General features: G+C 34.5%; 1 long non-coding RNA gene across 1 annotated transcript; it reads right to left on the reverse strand.

Moving 5' to 3' along the window:
* Window positions 1–24605: 24605 nt before the first annotated feature.
* LOC143241628 (uncharacterized) lies at window positions 24606–26769 on the reverse strand. Its single transcript, XR_013022230.1, has 3 exons — window positions 26659–26769; window positions 26340–26411; window positions 24606–24927 (listed from the first exon to the last, which is right to left on the reverse strand). It is a non-coding gene; the product is annotated as an uncharacterized LOC143241628 (long non-coding RNA).
* Between the last annotated feature and the right edge of the window lie 205 nt (window positions 26770–26974).

Consider the following 26974-nt stretch of genomic DNA (forward strand, 5'->3'; position numbering starts at 1 on the left):
CCAAATCCTATGATTGTAGTTGTTAACTAATTATCATTTCTTCACATACTAATTACTCATGTCTTGTTTTTCGTACAATTTTCTTAGTGGTTTACTTACTGCAATCTTTTTATCTTACCTTTTTATGATATTACAGAATTTGACCTGAACAACGACCACGACTTGTGAGTAACTTTCAGATGTAGAGTGCACACGTTTATATTAAATATTAAACTGTAAGCAAGAAATAATTCTAAGTCTGTATGAACAGTTTTACTCAGAAATACTTTGTAATTTACAATTTTATGACATCCATTGAGTGTTAAGTCACAAAGAAAAAAGGAAATCAATCCAGATTGGACAGAGAACGTTATCTACTACGTTTTATACAACATACTGTGAACCGTGGTGTCCGTTCATCTGTCTCCTGTTTATGTTGAGAATGAAAAGCTACACCAACGTGTTATGAATTAATAACACTGTGATTCACACATCAACATGTGACGTAATGGTATGTTATTGTTGAGTGGTTCTTAACATGACTGAAATACTCAATCATTACTTCTTGTAGTTGTTGGTATAAGGAATATAGGTTCAGAAAGTTTGATTAATAACACCAAAATATACCAATCATTCAAATTAATATAGAATTTTGTCTAATGAACAATTAATTTTATGTTTAAGGACATTAAAGTCATTTGTTGAAACACTACACACAAAGAGATAAAGAGAACTTTAAAACGGATTGTTTGAAAAATTCTGTTTCGTATTCTATCTGAGATGTTTACCAACTTTAGGTTCCAGTTACATACAGATAATTTGAACACATTTAATCCTAGCATTTCGTTACCATTATATAACAAATACTATGCTTCATATATTTTAATATAATTCATTCCCCATATGGTACAGCACTTATTGTACAGAGTTACAACGTTAAAATCATGGTTTAAATTATTCTCAGTTAACAGATAGCCAGATATGGCTTTACTACAGAAATAACACACACATAATATAATTTAATTTTATTTAATGTTATACTTGGAAAAATGTTTATTTCACAATATATTTTTCAACAAATTATTTACTAATATTTTTATTCAGATATTTTGTACTCGATATAAAGTTAATAGTCGTGATTTTATTTAAATATTGATTTCAGATATTATTACATTATTATTTGTCATGTAAAATGTTGAGTTTTGTTTACATAGTTGTATTCATAGTTAATGGTTTGTTTTGATTTACAGAATTCTACCAAATATACTGCAGCATAATTATCTGAGATAACTTGAAATTACTGGTTCAAGTGTTAATGGAAACTATAAGAAGAAACGAAGGAGAAAAGATATTTCTGTTTGTCTGCCACATTAATTGGTTGAATTCAGAGTATTAGAAATGTTTGATTGGCAGACACAAACTTTATTTTGGAAGGACAATGTAATAAGATTCGCAAAATGTTTTGTTAGGCATCGTTTTGAAAAATATTTAAAACTATATACTCATAGAAGATTATACCAGATTATTGTACATAGTCTAAAATATCTAGTTTCATACTATTTTCGATAGAATATCTTTTGTTCTCACATAACAGCTATTATTGTTCAGTGCAGCCTTCAATATGCGAAAATATTTTTGGTTCCACTAGCCTTGAAATTCTCATCTACCGCACGTTTCAACAATGGTTCATCTGCGTTGTAGCATGTAAATAAACAAGCACAACGCTTCACTGAAACATACTCTACTATCAAAGCTGGAAGCTGGCTTCCTATTTACTGTAGAACACAATCTTCAAAGTTGACAGAAAAGAAGTACCAGAAGTGTGAGGAGAGTAAAGTATCAATGGGAAATATATTTTCAGTGTAAGAAAACATCAACTTTGACACGATATCTTACCTAAAAATAACAGGAATCACATTGAGAAGCTCATATTGACTTGGTGGAGGAACCTAGATGAGCAGTCCTCGGAAAGTGTCCACAAGATGCCCTCGGAGTGTGACTTCTCTTCTTGGAGGAACGCACTTGTGGGATAACGTGTAAATAACTAGGTACACTCTTTTTCCTATCTTGAAAGTACGGGTCACGACGCTGGGTGTAAAATGACATTTTAACTGTAGATATCCGGGCTGATCCACCTTCTTTCCCATGTTGGGGGGAGGGACATCTTAGCAGATACAGTACATATAAAGTTGTCCATCTTTTTTTCCCATGGTAGAGTGGGGAACATCTTAGTAAACACAATACATATAAATTAGTCCACCTTCTTTCCCATGGTAGAGTGGGGAGCATCTTAGTAAACACAATACATATAAATTAGTCCACCTTCCTTCCCATGGTAGAGTGGGGAACATCTTAGTAAACACAATACATATAAATTAGTCCACCTTCTTTCCCATGGTAGAGTGGGGAGCATCTTAGTAAACACAATACATATAAATTAGTCCACCTTCTTTCCCATGGTAGAGTGGGAGCATCTTAGTAAACACAATACATATAAATTAGTCCACCTTCTTTCCCATGGTAGAGTGGGAGCATCTTAGTAAACACAATACATATAAATTAGTCCACCTTCTTTCCCATGGTAGAGTGGGGAGTATCTTAGTAAACACAATACATATAAATTAGTCCACCTTCTTTCCCCCATGGTAGAGTGGGGAGCATCTTAGTAAACACAATACATATAAATTAGTCCACCTTCTTTCCCATGGTAGAGTGGGGAGCATCTTAGTAAACACAATACATATAAATTAGTCCACCTTCTTTCCCATGGTAGAGTGGGGAGCATCTTAGTAAACACAATACATATAAATTAGTCCACCTTCTTTCCCATGGTAGAGTGGGGAGCATCTTAGTAAACACAATACATATAAATTAGTCCACCTTCTTTCCCATGGTAGAGTGGGGAGCATCTTAGTAAACACAATACATATAAATTAGTCCACCTTCTTTCCCATGGTAGAGTGGGGAGCATCATAGTAAACACAATACATATAAATTAGTCCACCTTCTTTCCCATGGTAGAGTGGGGAGCATCTTAGTAAACACAATACATATAAATTAGTCCACCTTCTTTCCCATGGTAGAGTGGGGAGCATCTTAGTAAACACAATACATATAAATTAGTCCACCTTCTTTCCCATGGTAGAGTGGGGAGCATCTTAGTAAATACAATAGATATAAATTAGTCCACCTTTTTTTTCCATGACAGAGTGGGGAGCATCATAGTAAACACAATACATATAAATTAGTCCACCTTCTTTCCCATGATAGACTGGTGAGCATCTTAGTAAGCACAATACATATAAATTAGTCCACCTTCTTTCTCATGGTAGAGTGGGGAGCATCTCAGTAAACACAATACATATAATCAGTGTTGTCGAGAAACCCACTTGTAGAGAAATATATATGCAAAACGGCTCGTTTGGGTTGAGAAGATATTTTACATAGAAGAGCGAACAACGTTTCGACCTTCTTCGGTCATCGTCAGGTTCACAAAGAAAGAGGTAACTGACCGGAAGCTGACCACATGTTTCAAAGGGGTTGTGTAACTGAAAGTTGGAATGTAGAGGGCGGTGTTAGATGTTTGAATATATAATTTTATTTATTTTATTATATTAATATAGGTATAAAGGCGTTCCTTTATATTGGTTTATTTTGGGTTTTAGTTGTTGTATAAGTAAGGCTTCTTTAATTTTGCGTTTGTTTATGTTTGTTTCTTTATTTAGTATTTGAGTGTTTTCTATGGTTATGTTGTGTTTATTTGACTTGCAGTGTTCGAAAACGTGTGAAGGTGACTTTTTATGTTCTTTGAATCTGGTTTCCATTTTTCTACTTGTTTCTCCAATATAGAAGTTGTGGCAGTTATCACATTGTATTTTATAAATAATGTTGGTGTGGTGTTTGTCAGTGTAGTTTTACATAGTATAGACCTCAGTTTTGTGCCTGGTTTTGAATAAATTTGGTATTAACTGGAATGTCGTATTTTGTTACTAGTTTTTGCCAAATGTTGGTTATTTGTTTGCTGATGTCAGGAATATATGGTATACAGCAGTATATGGTTTCGTGATTTTTTGATTCGTGAGATGTGTTTACTTTAGTTGGTTGATTTTGCTTTCTGTCTAGGTGTTTGCGTATAATGTTTTCTACGGTTTGTGGAGGAAACTTATTGATGTTTATGAAATATTGTTTTATTTTGTCTGATTCATCGTTAATTTTATCTGGTGAGCATCGGTTTTTGGCTGAGTTTATTTGGTTTTTTAGTATGTTGAGTTTTTATTTTGTTTCATGTGCTGAGTCCCAAGGAATGTATAGTCCAGTATGGGTGATTTTTCGGTGGATTTCTGTTTTGAATTGTGTGTCGGTTCTTGTAATTTTGAGGTTAAGAAATGATATTTGATTGCTTTCTTCCTGTTCATTGCGTTCTTCCTGTCTATACTATGTAAAAACTACACTGACAAACACCACAAAAACGTTATTTATAAAATACAATGTGATAACTGCCACGACTTCTATATTGGAGAAGCAATTAGAAAAATGGAAACCAGATTAAAAGAACATAAAAAGTCACCTTCACTCGTTTTCGAACACTGCAAGTCAAATAAACACAACATAACCATAGAAAACACACAAATACTAAATAAAGAAACAAACATAAACAAACGCAAAATTAAAGAAGCCTTACTTATACAACAACGTAAACCCAAAATAAACCAATATAAAGGAACGCTTTTATACCTATATTAAATGTAATAAAATAAAATTATATTATATATTCAAACATCTAACACCGCCCACTACATTCCGACACCCAGTTACACAACCCCTTTCAAAGATGTGGTCAGCTTTCGGTCAGTTACCTCTTTCTTCATGAACCTGACGATGACAGAAGAAGGTCGAAACGTTGTTCGCTCTTCTATGTAAAATATTTTCTCAACCCAAACGAGCCGTTTTTGCATATATATTACAATACATATAAATTAGTCCACCTTCTTTCCCATGGTAGAGTGGGGAGCATCTTAGTAAACACAATACATATAAATTAGTCCACCTTCTTTCCCATGGTAGAGTGGGGAGCATCTTAGTAAACACAATACATATAAATTAGTCCACCTTCTTTCCCATGGTAGAGTGGGGAGCATCTTAGTAAACACAATACATATATATTAGTCCACCTTTCCCATGTAGAGTGGGGAGTATCTTAGTAAACACAATACATATAAATTAGTCCACCTTCTTTCCAATGAGAGAGTGGGGAGCATCTTAGTAAACACAATATATATAAATTAGTCCACCTTCTTTCCCATGATTGGGTGGGGAGCATTCTTCTCAACGCGATACATCTAAACGGGTTCACCTCTTTTCCTATGATAGGGTGGGAAACATCCGAGCTAAAACATTACATCTAAAGTGGTCCACCCTCTTTCCCATGATTGGGTGGGGGGCATCCTAGCCAACACAATACATCTAAACTGGTCCACCTCCTTTCCATACCAGATCTCCAAAGAACCAGCCTGCAGGAGATGGTATGAATGGAGTTTCTCGGCCGACTGGTATATTCATTGGCTGCTACAGCTCCTTCTGAAACAAGATAAACCTTTTAACACAGTTAAGATGTCTTCTCTGTTCGTTTGCCTTAGAGATTTTTCTCTTTAGACAATTGCCATCTTGGCTCATGAGATTTCTCATAGTTCAGCATGTGTCTTCCAACAATCTTAGAAACACTAACTTCCTATTTTCTCGTTCTCTCTGTGGTATTTAAAATTTGTTTTGTAGATTTACTAGTTTTTAATAACAGAGATTTGCTTTGTTTCTCGAATTACATTTTTTTTCTATTTATTAACGTAGAAGTCCATATCACTATTTCTCTATCCTTTGTGAGAGAAGAATGTTTACACATAAGTGAAATTTCAACAGTGGCGAGGAGATGAAAGTTACGTATTGATGACGTGACAGCCACTTTTCATATATTAGTGAACACCATTATGTAGTCTGTAACTTTATTCACATCTATTTGACGTGACAGCCACTTTTCATATATTAGTGAACACCATCATGTAGTCTGTAACTTCATTCACATCTATTTGACGTGACAGCCACTTTTCATATATTAGTGAACACCATTATGTAGCCTGCAACTTTATTCACATATATTTGACACTCTTTCATCCCTTCGATGTCAATAGGAAATTCAGCAGAAGGTCAGCTTGTTTGTTTACGTTCATCTACTTCTAAGGCTATGTGAACTTCCCACTGAGGACAGTATTCGACCATCCTCTCATTATGTGGGCTTAATTTCTCATGTATATTCCATTCCAGGTCTTTTTCCCTCTTTCACAATCCCGTTTGTATAAATCTAATCCTGATGTATTATTTGTTTTTCATCAGTTACTTACATCTGCATACATACTGATTTCTTTTTACACCAACTACATTTCCAGGACTATATGTCTGGTCCTCGTAGTCTTACTGATTCACTGATTAAGAATTATAGTTATTTTTACATGCACTATCTAGATTCACAAACTGTGGTATAAATTTTGAATTTTGGAAAGCTGACCCATTTATTCAGTTCAACTACCCAGTACACAATTACCCTGTCTTTTCCTGAACCTTCTTTGTTTGCCTTCTTGCACTTTACGTCTTCATTTCATGTCAGAAGTACTTCATAGAGATGCTGTTCCCTTTGGAATGATTCTTGTTCCATTCTGTTTTCTGCTGTGGCTTGTTCTATACAATGTTTCTTCCTCTGGTCCCACATGTCAAATAACGGATGGATTACAACCATTCTTACACATAGGATTTCTCTCCAGTTCTTTTCTCTCTAACGATCAGTTCTAAACCTGTTCAATTTCATCCACTTTGAAATCTATTCTGTTTTCTTTAGGTGTGAAGAAATTTACCAATCATCTTACAAGGTTTTACTTGATGTCCTTAAAAAGACACGAAGGGATTTAGTTATTAATCTGTGCAAAGTTTTCATTTAGAAAAGTTCTCTTCACTTCGTTGGATCATTATTCCATATTCAGGTCTATATTACAAACGCCTTTCTTCCTATTCCCATCACAGAGTTCTCTAGATGCTTGCTTTTCTTCATCCACTGATGTTATAATTTATTGTTTCCAACACTACATTGTGTCCTATAATTTCAGTCACGTGGTCAAAGCGTGTGCTCTACATCTCCGTTGACTTGGTCTGTGGTTTCGTTATTACATGCAAGATAGCCTTCTGTTTTCATACTCATGGAAAGAGTCCTCCAGTTATATCTTTGATGGTAGAAACCCGTTTTGGATGAATTGACAAAATGTTCAAATCCTTACTCACTCCAACCCAATACTTTATCCTCTTGACCCAACCATTTTCACTGTTTCCTACTGTGCTCGAGAAACTCGTTGTGGCTAGATAATCTATTACCACTGTTTTGGTTCCTTCACTTTGAATCGTACCAAACCCACACCTCTCAGAAATGTTATGTTTACTGGTTGTGATACATCATTGAACAACAATCTCATCTTAAACATATGTACCAGCATAAGCAATTCTTACACATCAGTGTACCCGACCTCTGTTCTGTTCATTGGACATGTTTGTATTCCTTACCACTGCTAGTGAATTGTTTGATTATGATCCATTCTGATAAATTCGTGGTGATTTTTTACATCAATTATAGAGCAGGTATCAGATCTTTAATTCCTTTTTAAAACACTCGACCGTCATGATTCGGCATCCATCCAATGGATTTGCTGTATAGATTCTCATGTATTTGAAGCGATTAATTTGAAAACAGATCATTTGTATCATGATCTGCCTATCAAATAGCCGCTTCACTCACAAGTTTTCTGATGCGTATGTGTTCATTTGGGTAATTACGACTTATTTTCTCTTTAATAATGAAATTTCATGAGTGGAGCAGTATAGAGGGAGCTATTAAACAATAACATCATTATTCATTAATAAGAATCACGTGAGTTCAGATTGAAGTTGCCTAAAAACTAGTGTCACGCAGATACTCAAGACAGATGTTCACAGAAGATATAATCTCTGTGTGAAATGGTAAGTATCTAATGGAAACACATTTTCATGTAAGAAAATGTTAACTTTTTCCAAAACCAGATGTCTTCTGAACTAACCAGTTGGAGATAATAAAATGGGGCTTCCAATCTTCATCTCTACATTTGACACAATAGTTTTATGATGTGTTAAAATTTTTCCTTCTTTTTTTACTTTAACGTTTTTCATGCTGTTTATTACTTTTTATTTTGTACAGTTATTAAGTAACTAGTTTCAAAATTCACTCCATTTAAACACGAATCTTAAATTTCGTGTTACTGTTCATACACTTTTCACCTGGGATATTTTTCAACACATTTCTCAATCGGTCTGAATTTTCTTTCTTTTCGTTTAGATTGATGCAGTCTTAATCTGTCTACTAGTGAAGTAATTTCTTTACTGGAGGTAATAGCTGTAATGGAAGTCCTTATGCCTTTGAGTCACACTCACTTTCACATCTGTTACTGAGTATAACAGAATCAATGGAACCTGGTATCCATTACTCAATACCTATAAGATCCTACAGTGTGTTCTTTCAATACCCAAGTGTTCTGATAGTTATCTAATCAGTGAAATACTCAACCTCTGTACACATTTACCACCCATCTCAGAAAGAACAGTCATAACTTTTGGTCTCCAATACCACATCGTTTTGCTTAGATAGTAAATTAATTCTATTTAGTTAGACCAAGTTACTTATATATGTTTCCTTCTCAAGGTTTTATACGTCACTCAGTCCACACCTGCATCTGTCCTTTTGATAACACATTTATGGCCAGCTCAAACTTAATTTCCAGTCCTTATCCTTCACAAAATACCCCCTCTTAGTACTTCCCCTTAAATATCACTCATTCATCAGACTCGGTGTCAAATTATCATTCCACTATCACCACTCTCCGGTTTCAAACGTGGCTTTTGGATTAACTGTACATGTAGCTTATTTACTTTTCATTTCTATATATCATTTTTCCTATACTATACTACACTAGAGAATGTTATAACTGTACAATCTCCTGCTGGTTAGTTTGTGGTAAAACTGGTTTTAGAAAAGTACTGGACCAACCAAATAGTATTAGTTGGTTAAGACACCCTGTCATATCTTCTTCAAAAGGTTGATTCCCAGGTGGTCTGGTATAGAAAGGAGACAGACTGGTCTAGATGCACTGTGTTGGCTAGGCCATGGGAAAGGTGGACCAACCATCATATCTACAATTAAGGATGCCATCCTCTTTTGACACCCAGTTTAGTGAAACGTACTGTCAACGTGGGCGAAGACTGTATCTGGTTATGAGCGTTGTCCCACATGTGTTTTCCTCTGGGTTGGGATGTTGCACTCCAATAGAGATGCATTTGGACACTTTCCGAAGGGTGCTCATCACTGTTTCCTCAACCAAGTCAGTGTGAGTTTAGGTAAGATATCGACTCACACTTCTGGTACTTCTTTTCTGGGAAGCGGCTGCGACAGTAGAAGTAGTCACGTTCCTGTTGAAACCTTGGGTAGGTGGAACTAGTGTAGGCAGAAACTGAACAGTAAAGCCATCTTATGAGAAGTGGTATCTATCGGAAATATATTTACGGTGTATGAGAAATATTAAGTTTTCATAAATTCACAATCAACGTACAATAACTTTTTCTTTAAAAAATATAGACACTACAGATGTAAAGCAAAGCTGAAAATCGACATTACCAAAACTGTATTCAAATTTTATGTGTGTATTCTAGTGTATATATAAATAACCATAAATAAACGTATTTATTGGTCCTTCTGTTTGTAAGTTCAAAAGTAGAATTATTTGGTTTTTTTTATACAAAACACTTACCATCATAACTTATCAGTATGTTTAACCTGTAAAGGCAGATCGCAGATATAATGACACATTTAAATGATATAACAGTAATATCTGATTCTATGTAGTCCAAAACATCAATTATGGAAAGGATATTGTTGAAACATGTTATTCAGAAGAGATTCAAAGAGACTATATCCACATGTTCAGATTATTTATTGATACGAATAATTTAAATCATGTATATGTTTTTGCAACAAAATTTTATCAAAACTGTTGGTATGTTGTATTAATAAAATTATAAAAACAAGAACTAAAGTCTGAATTATTTAAACAGTGAACAGACAGTTTGACATATTTTTATTGCATTGGTTCTTGACCAACATGAGGAATGCCTTTACATTTGTTAATTTCAAAACGAGTATGCACTGAAAATACAAAGTACAAACTAATTTACATTTTATCGTATCTTTTTATAGTGCTACTATTATTAGATAGGCTTGTTTAAAAGATTCTAACAAACAATTTTAAATCTTCATAACATGTTCGATCCTACCTGATTCATTCAATACTAAATTATTATTTAACAGAAACTTATCAAGAAAACATTTCTATATTTACTGAAATATTAAAATTGTTCGTGTGTGATGATTTAACACGATCACATTTTATATGTTTAGTAGTATACACAGCGTTCAGAATGTTATAATAACTAAATCAACATCTTGAATATAAGGTTCCAGTGGTACAGTAGTAACATTATTTGTAATTAAGTTGTAACTTAGACTTTGTCACATTTGGGAAAGTATGTGACGGTCATGAAAAATAATCATGCACATGGATTGTGAAGATGTGTTCACATGAAGGAGTTTTCAAGATGGAGATAGTCCTTAAACTTAGTTGAATTGAGAAACAAGGCAACATACATCAACATTTAAATATCTTTCACTTACACTATATTATTGGTATAACTTAATTAACACTATATTAGTCCTGTAGGGCCAGATGAGTAGTCGCTTGACTCCCAATTTGAGGGTGACGGGTTCGAATCCATATCCCACCAAACATGCTTGTTCTTTCAGCCAAGTGACGATCAATCCCACTATTCATGACTAGCTGAAGAGTTGGCAGCTTTTTACTGCTAAATTAGGAACGGCTAGCGGAGATAACCCTCGTGTAACTTTGAGAACTTCTATTCCAACCTTGCAACAATAACCGCAGACTAATTTAAAATTATATATTCAAACATCTAACACCACCCTCTGCATTCCGACACTCAGTCACACAACCCCTTCCAAACATGTGGTCAGTTACCTCTTTCTTTGTGAACTTGACGATGACCGAAGATGGTCGAAACGTTGTTCGCTCTTCTATGTAAAATATTTTCTCAACCCAAACGAGCCGTTTTTACATATATATTTCTCTACAAGTGGTTTTCTCGACATCAATGGTACTGAGAAATTATATGAACACCTAACAGCTCTATTCAACTTATCATTTTCAGCATCACTGTTTCTGGGAAGGCAGCAGTAATTTTAATGTTCCAGAAAGAAGGAAAGCCAGCAAATAAACCAAACAGTTACCGCCTGATTAGTCTAACTGGCTGCATAGGAAAAATATTAGAAAGAATAATTAGTAACCGACTATCTATATACTTAGAAATAAATTCAAAATTACCTGAAATTCAAAACGGATTTAGAAAATACAGACAAACTACCTAATCAGATTAACTGAAACAATTGCAGACAGCTTTAACAAAAACGAATGCACTGTAGCTTGCTTTCTCTACATTGAGAAAGCATTCGACACGGTGTGGCATAACGGATTACGTCACCGGTTAACGTAAATGGATTTACCCCAGGATTCGCTGGCTATCTAACTTTCTGGGACAATAAAACGTGTAAAGTAGATGTGAATGGGGCCCACTCAGGGTCCTTTTCACCTGAGACAGGAGTCTTACAGGAAGGGATAGTTAGCCCTATCTTATGTATCATGTATGTGAGTATTATGGCACAGTCGGACCTAAACTTAGGTTTTGCATCACAATTTGCTGACAATGGAAAACTGCCTCCACTCCTTCAATAGCAGCAACAAACCTCCAGCCAGTCTTGAATAATTTAGAAGAATACTGCCAGAAATATAGAATAAAAATAAATATTCCGAAAACCCAAGTAATATCATTCACCAGATTAAATACACTTAAAAATATACACGAACGGATCATTTTTACAGACTGCTACTTCGGCTAAATTTTTAGGATTAACTTAGGACACCAAATAAACGTGGATACAGCATACTAACAATATCCTGACTGGAATCTGGAAAAGATCAAATGATGCAAGAAGTTTTTCAGGTAAAAATAAAGGCACCTGATAATATAATAAAAATCTACAAAACATACATTAGACCTATAATAGAATACGCATTACGTTCAAAGATTTGGCTTGTTTGTTTCTGAATTTCGCGCAAAGCTAGTGGTCCCTAAGTTAACCAGCCGTGGGGGTGTATAATGTGACGGTCAATCCCACTATTCGTTGGTAAAAGAGTTGGCGGTGGGTGGTGATGACTAGCTGCCTTCCCTCTAGTCTTACACTGCTAAATCAGGGACGGCTAGCACAGGTAGCCCTCGAGTAGCTATGTGCGAAATTCCAAAACAAATAAATAAACCCTAAGTTATCAGTATAAGACTGTAGGAAGTCAACTAGTCATCATCACCCACCCATGTTCTTGGGCTACTATATTATACCGTATAGTTTTCACTTTAAACAGAATTTATACACTGGTCTGAAGGTCAACATAACAAACTACAAACACTGAATATCTACAATCACCTAGTGTATGACTTCTCTGAATTCTAATTCATTTCTATTCAAATGAATACTTCACTGTAAATTAATGAACTAATTGTTTAACTGTATGTATATCGATGTGCCTAAATATATCTTAGTGTAGTTTACTGAAACTTAACTTTATGTTCCCTCCAGCTAACACCTAAATTAAAACATTGAAAACATAATTTAAAATCATGTATGTTTGTATGAAATAACTTTTTAAACTCTGTTTATTTTATGGTTTTCTATAAAAATCAAGAAAAGTTGAGCTGTTATGTTTGTTCGATTTCAGCTTCGATTCAAGTTGTTTTCTTCGATTTCAATTTTCCAGTTCAATTCAGTTTTGATTTTAATTCCAGTTTTTCAAATTTTTTAAAATGGTTATTACTTTCTACTGCACCATTGTGCACTCTTTTTGTAACTTGTGACCTTATTATACATTACATTCACACCTTTTTTGAAAGAAGATATCTTTTTCATCTCCATGTATAAGTTTTTATAGTTAACCTTTATAAATTCCACACTTAGTAACATTATCTATTTTTCCTTCTACTCTCCTGTTTCTTTTCTCTTTCTGAAGGATGAAGCACCGAGTTTGTCTCCTCCTATTCATTATCATTTTTGCTTCTGTTCAGTTACAATCTTTTTAATACACATTTAAGACAAGTATTAATAAAATCAACATATTTAACAGAAAACCACTCATTCTTTCCCATACTGTTTTATTTAATTTTCATATTTGATTTAAACTCTTTAGTACGTTTCAACTCACAGTTTTACAAACACATTAAGTTTTAAAAGAGAAATAGTAAAATTTAGTTTCTTCTCCAATACCTTTATTGTATAAAACATACAAGCATTATATAACATAAGCTTACAAGTTGAAATTGGAAAGAACAACTGAGATATTTTCAATGTTTTCAAACTGTTTCTTTGGGGACAACAAACTGTTTCTTTGGGGACTAAAGATCAGTAAACTATATAAAATAAACTGACTTGTATCACTGGAGCAGTATGCACAACTATAGTCAGTTTGTACAAGTCTTCATGTATACACTGACTTGTATCACTGGAGCAGCATGCACAACTATAGTCAGTTTGTACAAGTCTTCATGTTCTATCTTTATTGAGTTACACCATGAAGTCAGGCTGCTGTCTGCTGGAATTATTTCAGTATTCCCAAAGATCTTCAGAGCCGAAGCAATGCCCTTTTTTGGAGTACTCGAGTTTTTCTTCCTTTTTACAACCAATCTAAACATCTTTTCCAACTCATCCCCTGATGTACTGGATGACATCTGCTCTTCAGATTACTTGAAGTTACTTGAAGTTCAAGTTTAGGATTCATTGCACATAATCTGACGTTAAGTTTGATCAAAGTTCAAGTTTAGGATTCATTGCACATAATCTGCCATTAAGTTTGATCAAAGTTCAAGTTTAGGATTCATTGCACATAATCTGACGTTAAGTTTGATCAAAGTTCAAGTTTACGATTCGTTGCACATAATCTTACGTTGAGTTTGATCAAATGATTTATGGCTTGTTCCTGTTCTGCTTCACATATCAAAACACTAAATCTATGATCTAGATATAACGATGCCAGTATTACTTCATTTTTAAGAAGTTTTTTCCTAACTTTCATTAATTCTGTGATGTTGTGAGCCAGCAGACGTTTGATTATGGATATTTCACTTTTACAAACAAGCCACACTTTATAGAAGTCTCCAGGAGTTAAATTTTCTTCTTGTAACTGTACTGTAGCTTTTAGCCGGTTCTAATACGAGTTTAATTTATTGTAATTTATTTCAGGATTGAAGAGAATGTTTTCAATTATTTCAATAAACGGTGGAAGTTCCACTAAACGTGAGATCACACATGAGCACCAGTTCCACTAAATGTTGAGCACCAAGTTCCACTAAACGTGAGATCACATCACATGTAGAGCACCAAGTTCCACTAAACGTGAGATCACATCACATGTTGAGCACCAAGTTCCACTAAACGTGAGATCACATCACATGTTGAGCACCAAGTTCCACTAAACGTGAGATCACATCAGATGTTGAGCACCAAGTTCCACTAAACGTGAGATCACATCAGATGTTGAGCACCAAGTTCCACTAGACATGAGATCACATCAGATGTTGAGCACCAAGTTTTACTAAATGGGAGACCACATCACATGTTGAGCACCAAGTTCCACTAAACGTGAGATCACATCATATGTTGAGCACCATCGCATCTCCCGTCCACAATAAGCATATGATATTTCTTTGTCTTTGAAATATTCTTCATAGCTGGAGTTCGCAGCTTTTACGCCTGAGAAATAGTAATTGCACACAGTTCTTTTACTGCAAGTTGGAAAGTGTAAGCAGCACATTTAACAGAAATAACAGTCTAGTTTAATATAGTTCACTTATATCACTTTCATCACTAACAGTCTCATTTCCTTCATCGGAATTAATTCCACAACTTTAACTATATTTCTAACATTATCAGTAGTAATAGAATACACTCAAGTTATGTTTCGATATTTATAACTATTTCAATGATGTTTTTTTTTTACCAGAATGTATATAAGTTTGTAACAGCTAACGTTTTTATTTGAAGAAAGTCGCTATCAATGACTTAGACATTAATGACTAGCACAGACCTATCCAGACAAGATGAGATGTTAATGTTCAATGAAAACATCTGTTTTGCAGCTCTTCACTTATTTGCTTTACAATTTCTATAGCTTTTATCATATAAATCTACTATTGTGTCAAGAACATTTGTAATTGATCACTTTGAAAACACACTCTCCTCTACTGTAGGAAAAGGTCTCAAATTTAGAGTCACCAACTCTAACATAGCATTATGAAACCTTTTTATGTCCATTGCAATATTTATCGTTGAAAAAAACAACTCGTGAATAGTTTTTCTACGCTTGGTGTCGCTGTGGTCTTGAGTCTTCTCATATTGCAGTGGTGTTTTAGTTTGTTTTAGCAGTTTTCCATTGTCAGCAAACTGTGATGCAAAACCAAAATTTAGGTCTGACAGAGGCATATTACTCACATGCATGATAAATAATATAGGGCTAACAACCCCTCCCTGCGAGACTCCTGCTTCGGGTGAAAAGGACCCTATTCACATCTACTTTGCACATTCGGTTGTCCAGAGAGTTGGACAGCCAGCGAATAATTTCCTGGGATAAAGCAATTTCCTGTAACCTACGTCGTAATCCATTATGCCACACTGTGTGAAACGCTTTCTCAATATCGAGAAAGCAAGCTACAGTGCATTCATTTTTATTAAAACTGTCAGTAATTGATTCTGTAAGTCGAATCAGGTGGTCTGTAGTTTGGCGGTTTTTCGAAATCCGTTTTGAATTTCGGGTAATTTTGAAATTTCTTCTAAGTATACGGAAAGACGATTACAAATTATCCTCTCTAATATTTTGCCGATACAACTGGTTAGACTAATTGGGCGGTAGTTGTTCGGTTTATTCGCTGGCTTTCCTTCTTTCTGGAACATTAATATTATTGCTTCCTTCCAAGAAGGCCCGGCATGGCCAAGCGTGTTGAGGCGTGCGACTCGTAATCTGAGGGTCGCGAGTTCGCATCGCGGTCGCGCCAAACATGCTCGCCCTTTCAGCCGTGGGGGCGTTATAATGTGACGGTCAATCCCACTATTCGTTGGTAAAAGAGTAGCCCAAGAGTTGGCGGTGGGTGGTGATGACTAGCTGCCTTCCCTCTAGTCTTACACTACTAAATTAGGGACGGCTAGCACAGATAGCCCTCAGCTTTGTGCGAAATTCAAAAAAGCAAACAAATTTCTTACGGGAAAAATTGATTCGGTTAATGAACTGCCTTCTGGAACGGATTAATTTCGAGAACCGAGTTGCCATTGTATTTGTAAATACTTATCTGTTGTCGTTTATAGTTAAAACAATGGTTTAAACAATGTATTACGTAATATTTTAAAAGTAATGCTTTTTTTCACAGTGTCTGTGAACATTTTCTGAAGGTGACGTCATCAAATTGTAAGAAGCGAAAGTGTGTAGATGAAAACAGAAATTTTAAGCCAGAGTGGGCGGAATATTTTACATTCACCGTTAAAGGAGGTAAATCTTTATATATTACCTGCAACGTGTTACTCAGTCATTACAAAGCCAGTAACTTGAAACAACACTGTGAAAAAAATCACAAAACGTATCGTCTGATTATCCACCTAAATCATAATTACAGATAAAACAAGTTAACTGTGTTAAAATCATCAATAAATAGCCAGCAGACACTGTTAACAATGTTCAGTAAGGAAGTTGACTGAAGCTAGTTCTGTTATATCATGGAATATTTCTCGTACTAAACGCCCATATTATCATGGTGAATTTGTTAACAAGAATACAGCTGAAGTTACTGCAGTGTCACTTTCAAATAACACAAAACTTCAGTGATTAACAGCACAACCAGTAGCTTCACGCCACACTAAAGAGAGACGTATCTCCCAGATCAGTACTGAAGTCGCACGCAAAATGATTTAAAGAATTCTCTTGCATTCAGCTTAGCCCTTGACGAATCTACAGACATACAAGACAACTCACAACTGGCGGTATTTATTCGTTATGTTTCCTCTGATGTAACTGTGAAAGAAATGTTGGACTTTCTGGCACTAAAAAAAAACAACTCGTGGTGTTGACATTAAATATGCGTTTGACAGAACAAATACTGATATTCCACTGGGTAAACTCGTCAGTGTGCAACAGATGTAGCACCTGCAATGGTGGGGAAAAATGAAGGATTAATTGCACTTATGAAAAGTGATCCCAGCTTTACAGAGTTTCTCCTTGTTCACTGTATTATTCATTGTGAACATCTGGCAGCCAGGTACTTCAAGCATGATATATTGCTTGATTTCTAACCAATACAAACTGAGAAAGACAACAATAAAATGTAAGCATAATATTATTGAATATTTGCATATAGTAACTAAGGAGACGAAATCTTAAAGTAAGAATCGAACTGTGCGAAGAAAGAACTAAATTTTATAGTCAAAAGTTTCTCACCTTGCATTTCATGGGTACTTCGACCAGTACAATTTGTAGGTATAACGTTTTGTATAAATATTTTAATTGTATATTCTCATAAGTTCTTTGTATGAATATGAATTAAATTCTTATAGTAAGAAACAAAAATTAGACAACTAGTAAGTAACATTTACATCACTATATAACCTGTGTGAAGCTAAGCAATTAGGGTTAGCAAACTTTGGGCTGGTTTACATTATGTCATACTGAAAACAAAAGTGAAAGTGAATATTTTATAAGAAAAAAGATTCTATTTTACAGCAAGTACTACGGGCGAAAAGTGTTCAGATTGTACTGATATAGACTATTTTTTATCAATTAAATGTGGTATCATTTGTTGAAAAAATACTTTTTAAGAAAAACTCCATTCCTTAAAACTATATAAATTATACCATTAAAGATATAATCACATTTTCAGGTTCAGGTCCAGTGAAAGGTCGAATACTTTTACAGAGTTAAATCTTATGTTTCCTACAACACTTACAAAAGAAATTTCGAAAGGTAATAAAATTGTAATTAAAATGTGTAAAAATATTAATTATATGGTTCAAAGTTTCGCCGGTTCAGTAAACACTGTAGGACAGTGGTTCCCAACCAAATAACATATTTTTTGTTGGCCATGTAGAGTTTATGCAACTTTTAGTTTGTTGTAATATTTTTTTCTTTTTCAAATGTTTCGTTTTTGTTTACATATCAATAAAAAACTAATTATAAATATTTGTTTTGACCACCTTCACCTTTATTCTTAAATAAATAATTAATGTGAGGGGTGCGAGAACATATTAAAATTTTTTAGAGGTGCGGGCCATAAAAGGTTGGGAACCATTGTTGTAGAATCTGAGGTCGCAGGTGTTCAGTGCTACTGCTCATCCATTTTATGTATGTCGAATTTCGCAGCATATGTGTATGAAAGTGTTATTTGTGCACTTGCTCATAAAATTTACTGTTCTCTTGTTTTAAAGTTGTCAAGTTTTGAATGCGGTGTTAAATTTATCTTAGTTTAAACAATAACACAAATGCAGTAGGCCTAACTACGTATTTGCCTACAAAACTACACTACTTCGGCTACCGTACATTACTGTATAATGTATACATGCATATTACTATTTATTCATTAATGTTTACATTTTTGTTGTATTTCTTAAAACATAGAAAGTAAATGAGAAATACGTTAATTTCAAGGGCTCCATGAATTATAGTTTAACACTCCTACGAAAATTGGGGCCTAATAGGCCCCAGAGCAACTTGAAAGGTTATTAATATTAGGCTAATAATTTTGTATTTAAATGAAATTGCCATTAACTGACCCTATCCCTTTATATTTTAAGGAGCAATAATATTTTGACTTTTCAGACATTTGCGAAATAATATTTAAAATTTTTTTTAAAACATCCACTAAGGGTATTTTGGGGCCTATTAGGCCCCAGATCGAAAAACATAAAAATGACTTTATTTATTTCCTGAATAATTCTAGAACAGGCCTGGGCAACCGAAAAAAAGCAAATTATAGTAAAAATATATTAATTTTACAACTTCTTTTCAAAAGATGGATATTTAGAATAATAACTCTACTCCAACAATAATTTTAGACGGTCCTGATTATTGCCTAGTTTGCCCACGCCTGTTCTAGAACATTCTAGAAACTTTACAGAAGTATTTAGAATAATCTAGAATATTCTTGAAGCTTCTAGAATATTCTAAAAGAATCCACAAATCCTATATATACAGGAGCTGAAATCTTCAAACCGTGTCAAAAATGATATCTCTTGATAAGCTGTACATTTACTGACAAAACCATCCGACGATGAAAGTGAACATGATAATTTCGAAGACTACTCTGAAAGTTGTGATGATGATCCTTCTGAAGCCGAAAATGATGAACAAATCGCTCCGTACCCTTCTGAAAGTGAAGAAAGTAATCAAGAAGATCTTACTACGATGCCAGTGAACGAACTTTTGTCCAAAGATAAGAATTTTAGTTATTCAACAACACCTTCAAGGATCAACAGGAGAACCGCAGCTCTCAATATATTCAATGGGAACCCAGGCATTACAAGGCAAGCTGCTCCAAGAGTCTCTACACCATTTGAAACATTCAAAATTTTCATTTCTGATAATATGATGGAACAGATCATTCACTCAACAAACACCGTCATGAAAGAACCAATTTTTGAAGAAGACCTCTGGAAATGGATCGCAGCTAATCTTTTCCTTGGAATAAGCAAATCCAAAAATGCATCGATAGACGAAATGTTTTCAACCGAATTCGGTTTGCCATTTTTGCGAAAACTGATTACACAAGACAAATTCAAAAAAATGTGCTCAAAATCAGATTTGACATCCACTCTCAAAGAAATAGAGAAATCAAAGATGCCGCCATCTCTGGAGTCTGGAATTTTTCATTGAAAATTGCAAAAACAGTTACAACCCAAGCGAATACCTGACAGTGGATGAACAACTATGTAACGGAAATCAAGAACCTTCCTGCCTCCTGAAATAAATGCAAAATCTAGAGAGTTATCACCAAAGTTTTTCTACCATGACGACATCACTCTTCTCAGGCACTCAGACAAACCAGGAAAATATGTGCTACTACTGAGTTCTCAGCATCAGTCTGGTGAAGTAGAAGAGAATGGAAAGCCCGAAATCGTCAATCTTTACAATGCAACGAAGGCAGGTGTCGACCCTCTCGATCAACTGGTGAGATATTATACAACAAAGAGGCGATCAAAGCGCTGGTCAGTCTGCATATTCTATAACATTCTAGATCTTGCTGCGTACAATGCTTTCGTTCTATACTCGACAAAACATCCAGAATTTCTTCGTCAACATAAATCAAGAGCCAGAAGAGAATTTATACGGCAATTGGTGCTTGAAATCAAAGAAATTTACTGCAAAGGTAATGACAAAACAACCTCATGTGAACCGCCTGCAAAGAGGGCAAAAAGAGGACGATGCCATTTGTGCGGCAGATCAAAAGATAGACAGTCGAAAATTGTTTGCTCAAATTGTAAAAAAAAAATGTTTGTCAGAGCCATTCTAAAGTTGTTTGTAATGAATGTTGCTAAATCACTGTGTTTCTATTGGAAAAATATATGGGGCCTGATAGGCCCCAAAATCACTTTAGTGGATGTAAATATTTTTTTCGTAGGAGTGTTAAAACCACGAGTATCACCCAATCTTACAGTTTGTTTTTATCACTGTTAGTAAACGTGTATACCTTTAAACTTTAAATGCTTGTTTCTTAGCAGAATCTATTTGTTTACTTTAATATAATCTTAAAATATTTGTGGTTCTCTCTATTTTTATATTTTATATAATACACGCATATAGTGAATATAAATAAATATATATAAAAGGTTAAAGTCGTATGTACAGAATAAATCTACAGACGATAAAAAAACTTGTCACATTTAAGATCTACACCGACAAATCATCATACACGTGATCGCGAAAAAAACCTTTTATTTATAATCTAGGTACAATTTCTTTATTAGATTTAAAGGATAAAATTTCGTTTTCATCACTCAACTTTGAATATCTTCTGAGTTTTCCCATTGCTACCGCTCACTTATCAGTTTTATTTTTGTATCATTTCCTTCTCTTTGGCGTACGTCATTTCATAACAACAATTGATTCAAGAGTATAGTTACACTTGAAACCAATACAAACTGTGAAGAAAGGCAACAATAAAGTTAAACCACAAAATTACTGAATATTTGCATATAGTAACTATGGAGACCAGACATTAAAATAAAAGCCGACTTTGAGAAGAAATAACAAAATTTTATAGCAAAACATTACCAACCTCACATTCCACGGATATTTCGACCAGTACAATTTGTTGGTTTAAAGTTTTGTATGAATACTTTTATTGTATATTTACATAAGATGATTCTAAAAATCTCAATCAACTTCTTGAAATAAGAAGCAAAAGTCAGACAAGTAACATTCACTTTACTCTGCAACCTGTGAGAGGCTTAGCAATTAGAGTTAACAAGTACTGGGCTGTTTTCGACAATGTCGTACTGAAAAATTTAGAAAAATTGGTCATTTTTTAAGATAAAAATATATTTTTACAGTAATTAATGCAGTGGAAAACTGTTCTCATTGTGCGAAGCAAACATTATTTTGGTCTATTAAGTGTGTTATCGTTTATTTAAAAATTAACAGTTTTTAACTCCTTTCCTTAAAACTATATTTAGATATTACATCAATAAAGATATAATAAAACCTTCAGATTTAGTTCTAGTGAAAGTCGGGTTCTTGTTATGAGGACAGTACTTTAAAATTCTGTTCTTTCATAAATATAGATTTGTCGTACGTATCGTAGTTATTTTTATAATTGTCTGAATTTAGAATACCAAAGTGGGAATTTTTATAGATTGTTTTGTGTGGTGCCATTTAGTAGATAGTGAAACAATGTATTTGTTGTTTCGGTTACATAGATACAAATATGCACGCCATGTCCTTTAGATAATAGTTAAATTAGAAAATATAACGTAATTAATACTTTATATTGGATTTACTAAAATATATTTTTTCAGTATAAGATAATGCTGCTTTTGTTTTGTTTTTTTGTTTTGTTTTGAATTAAGCACAAAGCTACACAATGGGCTATCTGTGCTCTGCCCACCACGGATATCGAAACCCGGATTTTAGCGTGTAAATCAGCAGACATACCGCTGAGCCACTGGGGGTCGATAATTCTGCAATGGTTAATAGATAGCCTGTACCATGTTGCTGTATTATTAATTAACTGTGCTTTTAGTTCGTGATTTTAGTAAATTTAGGATAATTATATCTATATAACCCACAATAGCGACTTAATAAACTGTGATGGTTTACTTGGTGTCGTCTCATTATCAGTCAAATGTCTACGATATTTTTCTTTCTAAGTTCTCTCAGGTATCTTTGAAATGTTTCGTTACGTTCGATGATAATTTAATAAGGATTTTAAATGTGCTTTTGTTGTAAAGAATAACCACCATTTTAATCAAGTAATTATTTTAGTTAAGAATAACAATGTTATTGTCGGACGATGTAACATAAATATTTTTATTTAACGACAGTTCTTTTAAAATATTTCTTCAGAGCTTAAACGGTAAGGACGAACATTAGGGATAAAATCACAAGAAGTAGAAAAGGCAAAGTTCTTTATTTTCGTCATAAAAATGTTACTCAATCGATAAAGAGTTATTTTATCTTTCATAAGAAGGTCCTTCAGGTGTCTGTATTGTGATTTGAAAGTGTAAACTAAATTAGGTACGTAGAGTCTACGTGGTGGAAGAGAGAACTGAAGACCTTTAGCTAGCACTGATTTACACTGATTATTTATGTTATAATTACACAGGTTAACAATCTGGTCGTCAGGATGAAGCTAGGAATGAATGTTGTTAGTCAGTCAATTCATCCTCAAATTTTGGACATGTTCACACTGAACAATTTGTCTTCGTTCTATTAGTTCCACTTGTTCAGTACATCGGTGTAATCAACACTGGTATCAACGATTCTAAGGTTAGTACAGCACACTTTGAACTTTTTCAGTGAAATTTATGTTCTGTTGATGCTTTGTTTGAAATTCTTGATCCAACTCCACAAAACATGCTCACCCTTTATGATATGTGTGGGGGGAGGGAGAACATTGTTAGGGTCAGTCTCACTATTCGTTTGTGAAAGAGTGGTTAGTGGATGGTGATGACTAGGTACCTCTATTCTTTCACTGCTAAATTTCGGACGACTAGCGTAGATAGCCCTCGTGTAGCTTCAGCCCAATGTAAAACAAAGCAATAGTCTCTTCAGACAAATCTGATAATCTAACGACTTTTGAACATTTCGGTTTGGTTCTTTAAAGTGGAGAAACTTTGGATTCACGTTTCGAACAATGTTTCTGAACGAAAGCAAATTTCAAGGTTGATGATTAATATTATAACTATATTGAAGATGAAGAAATAGATTCATACAACAGAAGGGAACAGAGACAAAGTTTTCAATATTTTACAGATTCAGTATTTAAAGTAAAAAAATCTTGATGACGAGAAACCTACTTCAGATAAAAATGTTTATCAGAATGGCTGGTATGGGTACTAACACTTGTATTGTGTATCACAATGGCTGGTATGGGTATTAACACTTGTATTGTATATCAGAATGTCTGGTATGGGTACTAACACTTGTATTGTATATCAGAATGTCTGGTATGGGTACTAACACTTGTATATGTGAATGTCTGGTATGGGTATAACACATGTATTGTGTATCACAATGGCTGCTATGGGTACTGACACTTTTATTGAGGAGAGAAAAACGATTCGACCTTCCTAGGTCATCCTCAGGTTAAGAAAGAGAGAGTTTGCAAGTGGCCGTTGTCGGACACATGTCTTAGGGACGAGGGTATAAACGTATACGGGAGTAACAGATACGGAAAGTTATTCAACCATTGGTGTAATAGAACGTGGTTATTTTACTGTCAAAACAAGGGTAAACTGCTATCTGCAGTGTCGTGTATAGAAACAACATAAACCACGATAAGGTCTTCCCCCAATTTTAGTTAACCCATAGCTAGCAGAAAAGCCTAATTTAGACACTGAACTGCCCTCGCGGGCAGACTGAAATTTTTACTTGGGGCACTCAACCCTGTGACTAAGCATCGGGAATGTATTGTTTGTACTTACAAGACACTGCTGGACAGATCACAGCCAAAAGGAGCTTGCTTGATCGATGTTCACAGGTGTCCGCGACACACGCTTCAAAACCACAGTCGTAATATTTGTCTGTCCATTCTGTCATTGTTAATTTGTTATGTTGTTTAATAGTATTACATACAAAGTAAGTTTTACTTTGCAGGTAACATGTTTACCAAACAAATGAAGACAACATGTACTACTCAGTGCACCTCTTTATTGAATCACTAAATGTCAGCACAAATATATATTATGTGTACTGAAAGTTTGCCAAATTTCATACAGATACACGAGTCGTATCGATACAGTCCTCTCGAGTTCTTCATGGTAAGTACTCGTATGTTACTCTTTTATCAAAACATTTTTAATATTTAGTGTTTGAATTAATTAAATACAGAAACAGACAAGGAAAGTTATTCAACCATTGATGAAACAAAACATGCTTATTGTACTGTCAAAACAAGGGTAAACAGCTATCTGCAGTGTCGTGTATGGAAGCGTCATTAACCACGAGAAGGTCTCCGCCCCTGGTACATCTGTAAAACATACATATCGTGTTGATTACTTTACTGATACCGCTCAACAACATGCATGCCTGGTTCACTAAATTACCCTGTACAACTGAACAACATAGATACCTGGTTCACTAAATTACCCTGTACAACTGAACAAAACAGATACCTGGTTCACTAAATTACCCTGTACAACTGAACAACACAGATACCTGGTTCACTAAATTACCCTGTACAACTGAACAAAACAGATACCTGGTTCACTAAATTACCCTGTACAACTGAACAACATAGATACCTGGTTCACTAAATTACCCTGTACAACTGAACAACACAGATACCTGGTTCACTAAATTACCCTGTACAACTGAACAACACAGATACCTGGTTCACTAAATTACCCTGTACAACTGAACAACATAGATACCTGGTTCACTAAATTACCCTGTACAACTGAACAACATAGATACCTGGTTCACTAAATTACCCTGTACAACTGAACAACACAGATACCTGGTTCACTAAATTACCCTGTACAACTGAACAACACAGATACCTGGTTCACTAAATTACCCTGTACAACTGAACAACGTAGATACCTGGTTCACTAAATTACCCTGTACAACTGAACAACATAGATACCTGGTTCACTAAATTACCCTGTACAACTGAACAACATAGATACGTGGTTCACTAAATTACCCTCTACAACTGAACAACATAGATACCTGGTTCACTAAATTACCCTGTAGAACTGAACAAAACAGATACCTGGTTCACTAAATTACCCTGTACAACTGAACAACACAGATACCTGGTTCACTAAATTACCCTGTACAACTGAACAAAACAGATACCTGGTTCACTAAATTACCCTGTACAACTGAACAACACAGATACCTGGTTCACTAAATTACCCTGTACAACTGAACAACATAGATACCTGGTTCACTAAATTACCCTGTACAACTGAACATCATACATGCCCAGTTGACTACTTCACTGGTATATCTGAACAACATACAACATTAAATAACAATTATAAATCTGTACGAATAATTTTACTCAGATTTTCTTTGGACTTTATAATTTTGTAATATTTATTTAGTGTAAGTCACAAAGATGTGAGAAACCAAAGTCTGACGAGATTCCCCAGTATACAATTTACCTATTGTTTTTTAACTTCTTATCCCAAATCCTATTATTGTATTTGTTATCTAATTCTCATTTCTTGACATAGTAAATACTCAAGCCTCGTTTTTCGTACAATTTTCTTAGAGGTTTACTTTTTACAGACTTTTTATCTCACCCTTTTATGATGTTACAGAATTCGATATCAACACCAATCAGTGAAGACTGACTTTGAAAACAGCTGTAGACAATATTTGATTGGACAGAGAACATTATATACTACTTGTTTTATACATACTGTGAACCGTGGTGTCTGTCCATCAGTTCATCTGTCTCCTGTTTATAACGGCTTCACTTCTCATGTTGAGTGTGAAAAGCTATGGATGAAGTCAAAGTACAACATTAACTTTTTAAATAACAGTAGAACAGGTATGAATAATGTTAACAACAAACAGGATATTCTACACTAACTTGTTATGAATTAATAACACTATGTATCAGAATTTAAAATGTGACATAACGGTTTGTTATTGTTAAATTGTTCTTAGCAGAACACTTACTATACAAACATAGAAAACCAAAACTCATGTAACACCCTTACTCTAGAGTATCACACAATCTTACAATTAGTCTTTAGTCACTGCTACACGAGGGCTATTTGCGCTAGTCGGCCATAATGTAGCAGAAAGACCAGATGGAAGTCAAGTAGTCATCGCTACCAACCGCCAAGTCTTGGTCTACTATTTTGTACTATTTGTTAGTGTATAACTCATCATATACAAACATGGATCACCATTAGGTTCCTCGACTCAAATCACTACAAGTTGATGTATATATAAATAATTTACGTAGGTTCTCATACATTTTCTCGCTTAATTTACTATGATAACTGTATTTATATATACACATATATATGTATGTACATAGATGTAGACGGACG

Source organism: Tachypleus tridentatus, unplaced genomic scaffold, assembly GCF_004210375.1.
Source record: "Tachypleus tridentatus isolate NWPU-2018 unplaced genomic scaffold, ASM421037v1 Hic_cluster_1, whole genome shotgun sequence".
Taxonomy (NCBI): domain Eukaryota; kingdom Metazoa; phylum Arthropoda; class Merostomata; order Xiphosura; family Limulidae; genus Tachypleus; species Tachypleus tridentatus.